This window comes from Rousettus aegyptiacus, unplaced genomic scaffold, assembly GCF_014176215.1.
Source record: "Rousettus aegyptiacus isolate mRouAeg1 unplaced genomic scaffold, mRouAeg1.p scaffold_m13_p_3, whole genome shotgun sequence".
NCBI lineage: Eukaryota > Metazoa > Chordata > Mammalia > Chiroptera > Pteropodidae > Rousettus > Rousettus aegyptiacus.
In genome coordinates this window covers 139994815-140008926 of record NW_023416306.1, presented here as the reverse complement: position 1 = coordinate 140008926, position 14112 = coordinate 139994815, and the positions used below count along the sequence as shown (strand labels likewise).

Below are 14112 nucleotides of genomic sequence, written 5' to 3'. Positions count from 1 at the left end.
TTATTTTTGTCACTGTTGCTTTTATTTTTGTTTATGTTTTTAAAGTTTCATTCAGTTTTAAAGCAATATTTGATCTGGATCTTTTCATTACATAAACCTAGGATAGAGCAGATCAACATCCCTAAATAATGTAAGACAGAATTGCATGCACTATAAAACCCTCAGAAAAATGAATTACAAAATAAAATATTCTTTATATCAGCACATCTAAGGTATATATAACACTGGAACAAAAAAAGAAAGGGTTTGGTGCCTCAAGAAAGCAGGTGAGAATATCTGTCACATTCTAGCAGCCGTGTCTGGGACTGGGAATGAAATTTTTTTCTGGAGTAACAGTGATGGTTGCGTTTATAGCAGGCCTTATAAAAACTACAACTTAGCACTGTCTACTGTGATAGTATATACCTCAAAGAATTGTGAAAATGGTTGAAAGAAAGTACACGAAGCACGTAGCTCCGTTCTCAGGGCACTGTAAGTACTTCCTAAGGGGTATATCATCATCATCAACCTTATTTTATACTTAGTAAAACTAAGGATCACAGAGACTTGGTAGCTTGCTCAGGATCATAAAGTAGTAAGTGTCATAACAAGATTCTAACTCCTGTCTGAGTGATTCTAGATCCATGGTTTTAACCAGTCTCTAGTACCTTCTTGCTATGTAGCTGCGTTAGCCAGCTAGAAAATTATTTCCCCTGATATAGAATTGCTTTTTTTAGTCCAGGTAAATAACATATTTTGGAAACACCTGAGAGGTCTGTGTGTATGTGTATGTGTGTGTATATATGACTGGGTCTGTAGTTAGGGGTCTGTTACAGGCTGATGGGTGCATGCAGGGAGAGACAGGACTATCTCAGGCTGAGAGAATGGCTTTGTGTACACCCTTACAGGAAATACCCTGGCTCCTGCACCTCCATGCCTGCTGTCGTGCATCAGAGGTAGCTTTCACAGGTACTCAGAATCCACTCACATCTGGTTTGCTGGGATTTGTCCTATAGATCTAGTGAATTTGGGATATAAATCAAGTAGTTTCAGTGACTTGTTTCAGTTTCTCCCAAGAAAACACATAAGGTGGCTAAAGTCAAATACATTTAATAAGTTATTTTTTCATAAGGAAAGACATTTCAGCTCTGAGTGATGGTGATCACTTAGCTCACCCACAGTCGAGGACACAAATTCGTCTGTACTTGGAAAGTATTGCAGAAACTAGGAACCGAATACATTCATGGGCAGCATGGAGATGGGTTCTTTTGCTGTGGTGCCCGCTGATGCATAAATAGATAAAGACTCCACAAAAATCTTATTAATAAGGTTGATGTGTCTTGGGATGACTGGCCAACTCTGGCTGCCTTCAAAGCCATTAAACTTCAGACTAGCCTCAAGATTTATTAGGCAATCTCGCTGCCTGATGGTCTGTGTGGGTATACTCTTAGAGTAGTCACTGCTGTCCTGTTCAGACACTGGGTAAATTTCCAGTAACCAAGGTTTTGAGAAAAACTAAAATCAAGTTTAATATAATCCAACCACAACAACAATGCAATAGGAAACAACATTGAAAAATGCCAGATACCAATGATTTCCTCACAGACAATTTTACATAATTGACATTAAAGAAGAATTGGTTTAGGAATCCAGAAATCCAGGGAAGAAAATTTTTGCTTTACATGAAAGCACTGTCGATTCTTAATCATCACCACCATCGCTGGCCATTTTATGGACCACTTACCCCATATGACGTACTCCCAACAACTCCAGACAATCAGTGTAATTATTATCTTTCACTTTACAATGAGGCTCCTGAGGTTTAAAGTAAGTAATTTGCCTATGTTTACATAGTTGACAAGTGGCAAAGCAAATAATCACCTCAAGTCATCTATTTCAGAGTCCACTGTAATGTACTCAATACTTTTCATGAACTCAATTATGACAAAAGTCCACCGAGGTAGGTAACAGTATGTATTGGGCACAGATTGTGTGGTTTCCCAATTCTCTTGACCACCTCCTTCTTCCTAATGACATCTTTCAGACACTACCACTGCTGACAGCATCTCTGGGGCCCTTGCCCAGTGCCACTGGCTGAACGGCGTCCACGACACGCATGCTGAGCCTCGTCTTCTCTGAGGTTCCTTCCACGGGCACACTGAGATAAAATGCCAGGCTACAGATAGATGATCAGCCTCCTGAGCGGTTGCCAAGGGGCTAGATGACACAGCTCAGAAGATGGGGAGAAGTCATTGCCAATGAGGTAAACATTGACCAACAGGAGAGAGGAGCTAGGAAGGAAGCGAATGAATAGATCGCTCTCCTTTCCCCTTCCAGGAATGGCTCTGAGATGTGGTTTCTGATCATAGGCTCTCTAGTGAATACTTCTGTTGAACAACTAACTTACTGTAAAGTGGTGGCAGGGACAGTAGTGCATTGCATCACATGGTTCTCATCTTTCCTCATCTCTCTTCCCATTTTCTCTTTGCCTGCATGGCTCTGGCTTTTTGCTTTTCAAATAAAGCTTCAGCACTTTAACCCCTGCCTTGGGCTCTGCTTTCTACAGGTCTACAGGTAAGATATACTATCACCTAATTTCAAACCTAGGTTTGAGAAAAGTTAAGTGACTAGCCCTAGATAGCACAACCGCTAAGGGAGAACCAGTATTTGAACCCAGTACGAGCAAACTCAAAAGTCTAGTGTGGAGGGAATTCATCTGACTTCAGAAACTGGGTAGTTGCATTGTTCGAAGCACATAAGAGTCTGGTAAGATGATATGAGACTCTCATACATTCACTAAGTCCCGAAACATGTGCGTGCACAGGGACCACCACGCACTCATACAAACCCATACCCTCAAGCTGCAAATTCAAGTTGGAGGGACATTGCTCCTCTTTTATTTCACTTATGACTTTTTAATTGTTTTCAATGTTAATTGTAAACTTTTTAGTGATGTGTTATATCTTATGATATATATCCAGTTTGATCCAGTAAATATTTGTTAGGGACCATCCACATGCAATCTATTGGGCAAACCATTTAATAGTTTTCTGACTCTGATGCCACTTACACATGAGCTGGGCAGGGACAGCCCACAGTCTGATTAGCCTTGCACTTGCCCAGCCCTTCCAAGAAGAGCCCCTTCCCTGAAACCTCAAACTAGAGAGAACACCCATTCTGGATCCTAGAGCACCCATTCTCAACCCTAACTGGGACACGCAGAGAGATGTTTAATATTATCTCAAGGCATCTCGAGATTTCCTTAAAAAATGTCTAGGCAAATTAACCTCAACGTATATATTCTTTTAAGAAACAGATGTATGTCGTCTATCACTTTCAGTTAGAAAAGGCATTAGATAAAAATCAAACTAAATAAAATGGGAGGCCTAAATCCCAAAATGATGAGATTATGACTTTAAAGCCTCTAGAAAGTCACCAAAATCTTGTATCTGGCCAGTGAATATAAAAATCGATTAAACCAGCTCCTTGGGGAGACTTATTAGAACCAGCACTGAAGGATTAAACTTCAAATAGGCAGCTCCTTGAAAACACAAAAAGGTGCTTGCGTTACCTTCCATTGTCAGAGCCTTTGAACTACTGTGGCACAAGGGAAGTCCGAACGCCTGAAAGAGGTGAATGCACAAAAAGAGGGGAGGACTGAATCATACCGCAGGACAAAGGAGGAATCTTCTCTGCGTTTCCCCACCGGTTGTCCCCTCACTCAGAGGCTTGAGGGTACACAGACTCTACCTTCAGCCCTCTGGAGTTACTGCTCTTAGTGCCAAAAGGTACTGCATTTTAAAGATTCCTTTTTAAACTGCACTTACAGCTCTTACCATTGAAAATGTTCGTCTTTACTTTTCCACATTTTTGCCCTCTTCGCTCCAGGAGAGCCAAGGCAGAATTCCTTTAGTGCTCCCTTTCTAAATGGAATGTTTGAGGGCTGAAGATGTTCTGAATATGTCTCTCTAAATCACTGTCTTAGTTTGGATTCCTCTCCAAAGAAGTCCTAAGACAAAAACTTGAGTACAAGTAGTTTATTTGGCTGGTGATCTCTGGGAGGAGAATTAAGGCAATAGGAACATGTGATAAGGGAGGAAGAAAGCTAATAACCCATGCATCAGTGAGGAGGTTATAATGTGGGCACCTGTGGGGCCAGGAGACCCTCTGACAAACCATGTGGAAGACACCTGAGAATCACCCCACTGGAGGACAGAGGGACTGGGCATTATCCACCGGCCTCCACTCCCCATTGGTGGAAGGTTGCCCCCGAGAACTGAGCTGCTCCACACTTCCAGTCGACACTGGTGTACTCATAGAGGGTGGGGAGCAGACAGATAAAAGCCTTCCCACAGAGAAGGTGGGCTGCAGGTGCTGGAGGAGGAGGCTCTTTGTGTGCTGAAAGCTGTCTTCTACAGCTGCAGGAGGACTCGGGTTGGCTGGGGAATATGGGACAGGACAACTACTTTTTACGTATTCCCATCTCGCTCTTCTCAAATATGCTTCAAAAGTTCTTGACCAAGTTGCCTTAGGGAAGAATTGCAACTCTGGCCCTTTACTAGTTATATTACCAAGACCTGACTTAACCTCTTCAGGTCTCAAATCCGTAAAATGCAGATGGTAGTAGTGTCTACTTCATAAGGCCTCATGGAGATTTAAATATGACAACACATGTAAAGCTCAGCACAGTGCCTGACAAGGTGCTCAGTAAAATGTTGGCCATTATTACCAGTTTTGTTTGTCTTTGTTTATGTTTTTACGAAGAGCGAGATTTTTGAGACCTCAGTTTCAGCGCTAGTCTGCTACTAGCTAGTTGTGTGACCTGAGAAAGTCACTTTAATGTTTCTGAATTTGAGATCCCTCATCTATTAAATAAAAAGGTAAGAATAAATATGTGTTTGGAAGAAAAAAAATGAAGAGGTTTTTAGTCAAAGAATCCTAAATTCAAACCCAAATGCCTAAAATGACAGTGTGGAGACTGGAAACCCAAAAGGAGATAGCTTGGGGGAGGGGAGCTTCTTCGGTGGGGACAGACGTTGAGGACTCCCTGTGCTCCGGGGAACACATCTTAAAAATTACTGGACTGGATATTGGGTTCCTTAAATCTCTTTCAGGTGCAAGTAACAGAATATCCAATTTGAGCTGGTTTAAGCAGAAAAGGAGGCTCTGCTGACTTGAGAAAGGGACATAAAATTCCCATCTCAATTGCCTTTAGGTATGGCTGAGTCTAGGAGCCAAGTGGAGCCATGAGGACCACGTTTCTCTACACCCCTCAGTTCCACGCCCTTCTCCGCTGGCTCCACTTCTCACAGGCCTGTCCTCTTGGTGGCAGGAAGGCTGCCAACAGTTCTCCATCAACTCCTACCTTAGGAACACAAAAGAAAAAGTTTCCCCCAAGAGGTATTTAGCCCTGGTACTATTACTGACCCAATAAGGGTGAGACAGCCTCATATCTGAGCGAAGCACTGCTTCAGGACAGGGAATATGCTCAGTCATTGGCTTAGACCACAGGCTTCCGGTTGAGAAAAACTGAGGATGTGGGGAGGGAGGTGCTGGTACCAGCATAGGAAGGGATGGCTCTCACATAACAAAACTACCCAGGCTGCTTCGTCCCTTTCCCACATTTCCATACTGTCGCATCCACATCCCTAAACTGATAACTAATGGATCACTAAGTGTGCGTGAAGCACTCGCTCTAAATTCTGTGGGATAAATAAGAGAACTCCGAGACCAGACCCTTATCCTCAAGAGGTATAATCTAGCTGGGCAGAGAACTACTCTGGTTATGCATGTTCTACAAGCACTACAAGTTCATTAAAGGAGAGGTCAGTCACATAAGCCTTTCCAAAGAGAATAAAATGATAGTCAAACCTAACGACACGAAATTCAACAAGAATAAATACATAAGACTCTATACTTAGGTCCAAGGGCCCTAGGGAGCCATTGAAGGATTTTAACCAAGGAAGTAACAGGGTAAAAAGCAGTGACTTAGGAAGAATTATTCAACAATATGTGTGAATGAATCAGAGCAAGAAAAGATGGTAAGATGGGGGTAGTTTACAGTTCACTGCAGTAGGGTTTGTATAGCATGAGGCTACAGAGTCTAGATCTGAAATACTCATGGAAATGAAAAAGAAAATGTGTATTAGAAATGAACTGGTTGGAGAAGGTAGAGAAGAATGATGTAAGCAAGAAAATTTTCAATGGTTACTCTGGCCATTCGAGGCTGGACAATTAGAGAATGATGCCATTAGAAGTAAGAAGGCTGGAGGAGGGAATCTTGACTGGGAGGTCAGGGGCAGGATGGAGAGCACGGCAGGAAACAAAATGCTATAGACGTGCCACACTCATGATGATGGAGAAACATGAAGGCGAAAATCTTCGAAGAGCAGTTAAAAATTTGGTTTAGGATCAGAGAAGTTCAACAGAAGATAGTGATTAGGGAGTCAACTTCCTAGAGGTAAGAGCACATGAGATTAATTCCATTTGCCTACCAAACGAACACAACATTGGAAAAAACTCAGACTTTTGGCTCCTCCATTTGCCAGCTGAATAACTTTGTCCTCAGTCTTTTTATTCGTTGGAGTTAAATAATCACAAAAGCTGCATTGACTGTGGACACAGAGTCCACATAGTTGGCTCTCTTTTCTTATACATCCTTTAACAAAGATGCGGTTTTCTGATCAATCATTCTGGTTACATGATGTTCTATGATTACCTACCTACCACTCCATAGGGCCTGCCCAAGCTTCTCCATATTGCCCCCCCACACACACACACATTTTTATTTCAGTTAGACCACAGTAAATATGAATTATATATAACATTCTTCACATATTATTTCAACATTGTTTGATAATTTTCAACCTCACAACTCCCCATCTCCTACTACCCCTCCTTCAGGTAGAAGCATTTAAAAAAGACTTCCTTCTCTCACCTGGCTAAATTGCTACAGAATTTATCTTTGAACCAAGTTTAAGTTTTCTAAATATTTTATTCTTCAGCGATCTTAAAACCCCCACCAGGCATGTCCTATCCATTGTTTCTGCCTACAAGGACAATGAATGCCCATAGTCCCCTTTATCATTAAGACAGAGCATCTATTTGACAGTCCTTTCTCACATTAGAATTTGAAACCCAGGAGATAAGTTATTTGGACTGAAATGTTTCCCCTGCTGCATAGCAATGGGCTGGTATCCAAGTAGGGCCTAAGGGCACATCTCCAAATGGCAGATGGCAAATAACTGGCTTTGTATAAGTAACTCAACCTGATGATTACATCTAATAATTCCAGGCCTGATCCTGGAGACTCTGCCAGTGCAGAGAGCACTCCTACTGTCACTTCCAATTAGGAAGCATGCTCAACAGGAAGTATGCTTCCATTTAAAAAAAAAAAATTATATTTGTGTATATGTATATGTGTGTATGTAGAGGTGAGGAGGTACTGTACTCTCACACACAAGTAGCATTAACTCATCCTGGTTCACAGTATTGCTTTTAATAAATTATTACCATATTTATATATCTGCCATCTCTGAGTCAAACTATAATCTTTGGAAGATAAATGACACCGGCTTATATAAAGCAACATCATTATATATTTAACTTTACATTACAGGAGAAAAGTAATCTGCTCAATGCTATATGGTTAGCAAAGATGGGCTGGGAATTTGAATTTGAATTTTCCTGGGCTGAGTTTCTTTCCTATCTTGACTATCATGAAGGATCAGTAAATGTTGCTACATGAATACATAAACGAGGGGCACTAAAATACACACTTTTAGCCTCACTGTTATACTAAACTGATCTATACTCATAATAACTAGCCCAAGGCCTTAGATATTGTGTGTTTCCTAGATGTAGACAGTTAACAATTATATAAAATTAAGAGTTTTCCTCAAAAAATATAACATCAGAATGGATAAAAAAAAAAAACCCAAAAAACCCTGCAGTACATCGAGACAGCAGAATGTTACTCAGCACTAAAAAGAAGTGAGCTATCAAGTCATGAAAAGACATGGCGGGAACTTAAATGCATGTTACTAAGCGAAAGAAGCCAATGCGACAAGGCTACATACTGCATGATTTTAACTATATGACTTTCTGCAAAAGGCTAAACTGTGGATATAGTAAAAAGATCAGTGATTTCCAGAAGTTGGGCGATGGGCAAGTATAGATAGGCAGACCACAGAGGATTTTCGGGACAGTGAAAATACTGTATGATACTATAATGGTAAATATACGTCATTATACATTTGTCCAAACACATAGAATATACAATACCAAGCATGAACCCTAAGGTAAACTGTGGACTTTGGGTGATTATGATGTGTCAGTGTAGGTCATCAGTTGTAACAAATGTACCACTCGGGTGAAGGATGTTGATCATGGGAGAGGCTATGCATGCGTGGGAGCAAGGAGTATGTAGGAAATCTCTGAGCTTTTCTCTCAAATTTGCTGTGAATCTAAAATTGCTCTAAAAAATACAGTCTTAAAAAAAAGTAACACCAAAGATACAAAATCCACAAAGCTGCACATATAGACCAAGATGATCTATGCATGGAGAATGCCTGCACAATGCTTTGGTCATCTTTATAACCACCATGTACTAGTACCATTCCTCAAGTCAAAATCTGGATTCGAACAGGCCACACTTACCAAGAACTAGTCAAGATACAGAGGTCAACTAGGCTTTGTACCATTGATTTCACACATTTGGATTATAACCTCAAGAAATTAAAATAAAGTTGCAAAAGATTTTGTGTAAGGCATGGTGCTAGGTCCCAGGGTTGAGTTCTAACCTTTTCACTCGCAGTTGGGTTTCTGATCTGTGTTTCTATAACTGGAATATATCACTGCTACTTTCCTTCTCTGGGATCTTAGATATGACCTAATAGTCTGGTAAACACACAATATCCACACACTATATTCCTTGACATTGCAAAGCTACAGAAACAGCATATTGTTGGTATTGGGCTAGTGGTTCTTGCTCTTTGCTATTCAAATGTGTGCTAACATTTTTCCATAGTTAAATGACTACAAGGAAAAAAAATCTATTCCCATTTGGCATTCCCCTAACTTTTTTTTTAAATGGTTACCTCTTTTTAATTCATCTCTCCTAACATGTGAATTTTTCTTTCTGTTAGAGGTTATCTCTTGAGTTCACTGTTGAGTTTGTTTTAATTCTCGCATTCCCTTATGAGAGACTCATTTGAAAAGAGTTGCTATCCTGTCGGTTATACAGTTCTGCTTCTGGCATGGAAATTGTATTTCTTTAATGGCTTTATTCCTCTAAAGATATTCTTTTTAGAGATGTCCATGATCCCTAGTCCTTGGAGGGAACCATTTGCAGTCACAGAATAGGGCCCTTTGCTGCCTGGAAGCTTGAGAAACAAATCCGAAATATTTTAAAACTAAAAGAGCTCCTGAATTGATGTGTGTCCTGAGTTGACTGTTACTGGGCACTGAGCAGCAAACACAGCACAGAACAGCAATTATTCTTCCCGGCAGTCAGGGTGCCAAATGAGTTTTTTCCACACTTAAAAATGGACAGAGGTTTGCAGTAATTGAATGAAAATAATGTACAATAATTTAAAATATTGTTCATTCAGAGAGAGATTAGGCTTTAATTAAATAGTGTCATTTAATATACCGTCCAGCAGATATTCTAATTGGTTTCTTTAGCAGAGAACACAGTAATAACTAAGCTTTACTGAAGCGATAATGGTATACTAATTTAGCCCAGTGGACACATAAACAGCTTGCCTGCATCTGACACCCTTGATGAACAAGAAGTAAGCTTTGATCATGACATCTGTGCAATTCTTAATCAGTTATTTCTTTCAGAAATAAAGTTACTAATAACCCAGACTAAACAAACCCTGTTCACATTAAACAGGTATGATATCTGGGATTTTCAGGGGTATAAAGCTATTCATTTCTATGGATACGAAAAGGTAGGGTTATCTTCAAAACAGTTATGAAATTACATTTCATTTGAGTGGAGAGAATGGCATTTATTATTTTAAAAACCTCGTATAAATACAAACTAGCACTCCCTGGTTTGTTCAGAGAGGGCAGACAATTTTCTGGCACAACAGCAGTTGTGCATTTTAACTCCTATTTTCTGTCGGTCATTTACAAGGACGTTTTCATTTCCAGGCTTGGCTCCTGTTTCCTCATGGCTCATTCCCGAAATGTGATACAATAAAGTCCTATTCTCCTCAAGCCACTCTGCTCCATAATTCTGAACAAAGCCAGGAGAGAATGGGGGTGAAGTGGGGGAGAATTTAACTTAATGTAAAAGAAAAAAAAAAATTACCTTCTAAAGTCTAATGTCCCAGACAAATTACAAAGTAACCAGAGATTAGATTAAATTCCTTTGCTAAATTCTTTGTTTTCGAAAATATATGCACTGCATCTAGCAATGGAAAACTTTCATTTCCTTGTTTGCAAATGATGGTCAACATGTTTATTTTGGAAAAGAATGGAAACATTGATTATAGCAAAGAGCTAGCTGGGTCATAATGTCAGAAAAACAGGCTGGCTCTATCACTGGGTGGAGAAACAGAACTGGCAATCACAAGATAAGTCCCCTGGGTGTAACTCCACCTTTACAGACTTTTCAATGGATTATCAGGGATTTGGTACAGCATTTGAGAACTCCTCCCTGCCCTACTGTAAGAACTCAGGGAGGGTGTTCTCAGTTCTTACTCAGAAGATGAAGAAAGTACCTGAAGACAAGGGAATGATGTGTAAATGGCATTCTGATAACTCTAAAATCAGAACACTCCCTGCAAACTCAAGGAAGCAGCCAACCTAAACTGAGCTGAATAAAGGCTGCCTCGGAGATGCTTGGATCCTCACAGTTAAAAGGACAAACCTCATGCCAGCCAACACAACTGCAAATCAAAATATAACTCTCTAGGACCATCAGGACTCCTGTTATACTTGGGTTTTTTTTTTCCTTATAAAGCAAACCACACTCACTGGACTGAGTAACAACCACAAAAAAAGCAACTGGGCTCTGGACAATTAGAGCCTTCGCTTTGCTTCCCTGTAAATTACCCTTCAAACGAGGGCAATCAGGTTGCACCCAGTGCACCCTCTGGAAGGTACTCGCTGACCTCCTAACTGCCAAATCCAGTGACCTGCTTTATTTAGGTCATTGCCCTTCTTGACTTTTCTGTGGCAATTCGAATTGTTAAGTGCTGCCCCCTTGAATGGCCACAGTAACCTCACGTTCGACCCGTCCTCCTTTCTCTCTGACTGCTAGAGGAATAGTTCTAGAATGTGGATATGCTTAAGTTTTCCCCCCTGTTTAAATCTTTCTTTGGCTTCTAGTTTCTACAGGTTAAAAACAAATTCAAAGCCCTGGCCTACAAAAGAAAGATGGCCTCAAACATCCTCTCTGTCTGTCTGTCTGTCTTTACCCATTTCCTTTCCTTTTTCTCTTTCTTCTTCACATGATGCAACCCAACTCATCTCTCAAAATCCTTCTTGGCTCACTAGACTGGAGACTCCATGCGGGTAAGACTGATCCTGTCTTGCCCATCACTGGCACCCAGCACAGAGCATTGCATGCAATATGTTTGCCACAAAGAGTTAAATCGGTGTTCCCAAATATCGAGTCACACTGTCCTTCATGCTCCCACTGAATTTTCTATATATTTTAAGCATCATATTTTTATTTTTTCCCTTGTTTTCTGGCTAGAAATCACGCCTACCAAAAATGAGTTTTTCCAGATCAGAGACCTTATCTTAGCCATGTGCTTGGCACACAGCAGGCATGCTAGGACTGCTTCTGGGTTAAGGAAGAGAATGTAGAAACTGGCCCTGTGAGCCTAAGAGGTGGATGTCCCTCAGCACACATGCTCTCCCCCTTTCTCAGGGTGGCATTTACATAACGTTACCAGCTCCAGGCCGAGGGGTCTTTTAAATTCTGTCTCCTGGATTCCTGCTGTGACCCAGTAGTCACAAAGTAGGCAAGAACTGATTTGGCACTTCACCCACAGCTCAACTCACAGCCTCAGGGATAAAGCAGCCTGTTCTAATCTAATCAAAGGGCTGCTTCATAAGGCTTCATTTGCCCAGATTCTCTGCATTCTGCTGCCTACTCCCTTAGACACCCACCAGGAAATAACAGCAGCCTCCAGAGCCTGCAAGATAAACCCACTGGGATTACAGCCATTCCCCACGATTGAGCAAACCGTTTCTCAAAATGCCTATACATTTTGCATTAAACACAGTGTATCAAATTAAAAATAAAACTCAAGTTGTTTGGTTAATGGTTTTCCCAGGCCTGAGGTTGAGACCAGACCACTGATCTGTCTCTTCCAGAATGCCGGCTGCTCTTGCTGCCCGCCGCAGACACTGTTCAGCTATTACGTGGCACATGAAGCATTTTCATTCATTCTTAAACCTAATGTCCGATGAACTGAGAAAGGAGATTCTTTAAATAATTTAAACTAGATCTGAATTAAAGGGCAGTTTTCTCAGTCGTATTTGCGAAGAAGTTTAATTTGACTGAAAGAAGTAATCATTTTAAGCCCACGTTGGTTTGGGACACTCTCTAACGGGGGTAATTAGAATCAGCTCTGTTTATATTCTTTTCTTAGGGAGCATAGGGAAATCTTGCCTGTGACACTCATGTGCAACATTTTCTCCTTGGCAATGTGTTTAAACTTAATTCTTGGAAAAATCGTGTAAAAGTTTTGGTCATAATTACATGTGCGGCTTTTACATGAGAGGACCTGTTAGACTAGATGATGAGTCATATTCATTGCCAAGATGCTAGAAAAAATTTGAGTGCCATCTGGAAAACTGGTTGGTTGTAGAAATCATTGTCAGTTTATTCTTAGAAGAGCTGGGAATAGAACTCACAACATCTGACTCGTGCGCTGGTGCCTTTCCACCTTACCTGCTTCATACTGGGCCAGGAAGACCTACAGTTCAGAGCTGAGTCACGGGGACAACAGTTTGGGGGGGTTCCAGCGAATTCACCAGCTATTTGCATAATGCATTACTTTGCTAGGAAATGCCAGAAAAGCAAATTAATTTACCTGTTCCTGAAAACTGGTTTCTCTAATTTTGCATGCAGTTCTTAATACCAGTAGGAAACAAGTAAAGGTTACAGAAATCCTGCAAATACCTCTCTTAAGTCCAAGACTTGACCCAGTTGACCAGAGCTTCTGAACAGTCCACTCTTCCTTTATCCGAACAGTGGGTCCAAAGGCAATCCCTTCAGCAGGCCTTCCTCAGATGACCTGGGTCCCAAGTTCACTCTCAATGACCACCTGCAAAACTCTCAGCTCCCTGGGCCAAAGGAGGTCTTACATGCAGCCTTTTTTTTCAGGTACACCTTCTTAAACAGAGTGTCTAGGTCTTGAATTTTGTCTTTTACTCTCTTTAGTCAGTGTAACAACAACAACAACAACAACAGTTATCATTATTATTTACATCAGAACAGTTATTTCCAGTTACCCTCTTGGCTGATCATGAGCTGATAATTAGTACAGCTCTCCTTTCCCTTCACAGTCAGGCTGAGTAGACGGCATAGGCCAGAAGCCTTCGAACAATAGGATCCCTACTTCATGATGTTCCATGCTGCTCCCAAGGCTGGTTTCCAGTTGATTTTCTCACAGGAGTTGCAGCAGTGTCTTTTTATAGCTGTTCCTAGTGAGGGATCTCCCATCAACAAGAGCACCTCCCTCCTTTTTTGTCCCCATCCCCAGTTTGTCACCTGGAAAATTTCAGCTACTCCAGTCGGTGGCTTATCTTTCCTCCTGGAACAGGTCTGTAACTTCCTAGTTGCTTGAAAGCTTCATTTATGGCCTGAACACAACCTTTAAAGAATGGCTCCTCAGAGGGTCTATTCAGAGTCTTCTAGAAGTAACTACAAAGCTGAACAGGTCCTTTAAAAAGCATTAAGGGAAAAAAAAAAACCTATAATGACACTTATAAAGAGGTATATAGCTACACAGCATTTCTATATACATTATTTACTTTCATTTTCAAAAAAGTCATATGAAGTAGGTAGTACTATTTTATAGATAAAGATCATGGCAAAACCCCGAATTTCTTGTTGTGTTCCTCTGCCCTCATTTTCACTTTTGAAAGGCACAAGGAAACCTA

The 14112-nt window shown here is 40.9% G+C and overlaps 1 long non-coding RNA gene across 3 annotated transcripts in view; it reads right to left on the bottom strand.

The window, feature by feature from the left end:
* LOC107516423 overlaps positions 1 to 14112 on the bottom strand; it is a 184042-nt gene that overhangs the window by 59715 nt on the left and 110215 nt on the right. For 2 of the 3 annotated variants that reach the window (XR_001598293.2, XR_001598294.2), the window contains exon 2: positions 13130 to 13892. The exons of the other annotated variant lie outside the window; for it this stretch is intronic. This is a non-coding gene — a long non-coding RNA (uncharacterized LOC107516423). The remainder of the gene's footprint in view (positions 1 to 13129; positions 13893 to 14112) is intronic. 3 annotated transcript variants of the gene reach the window in all.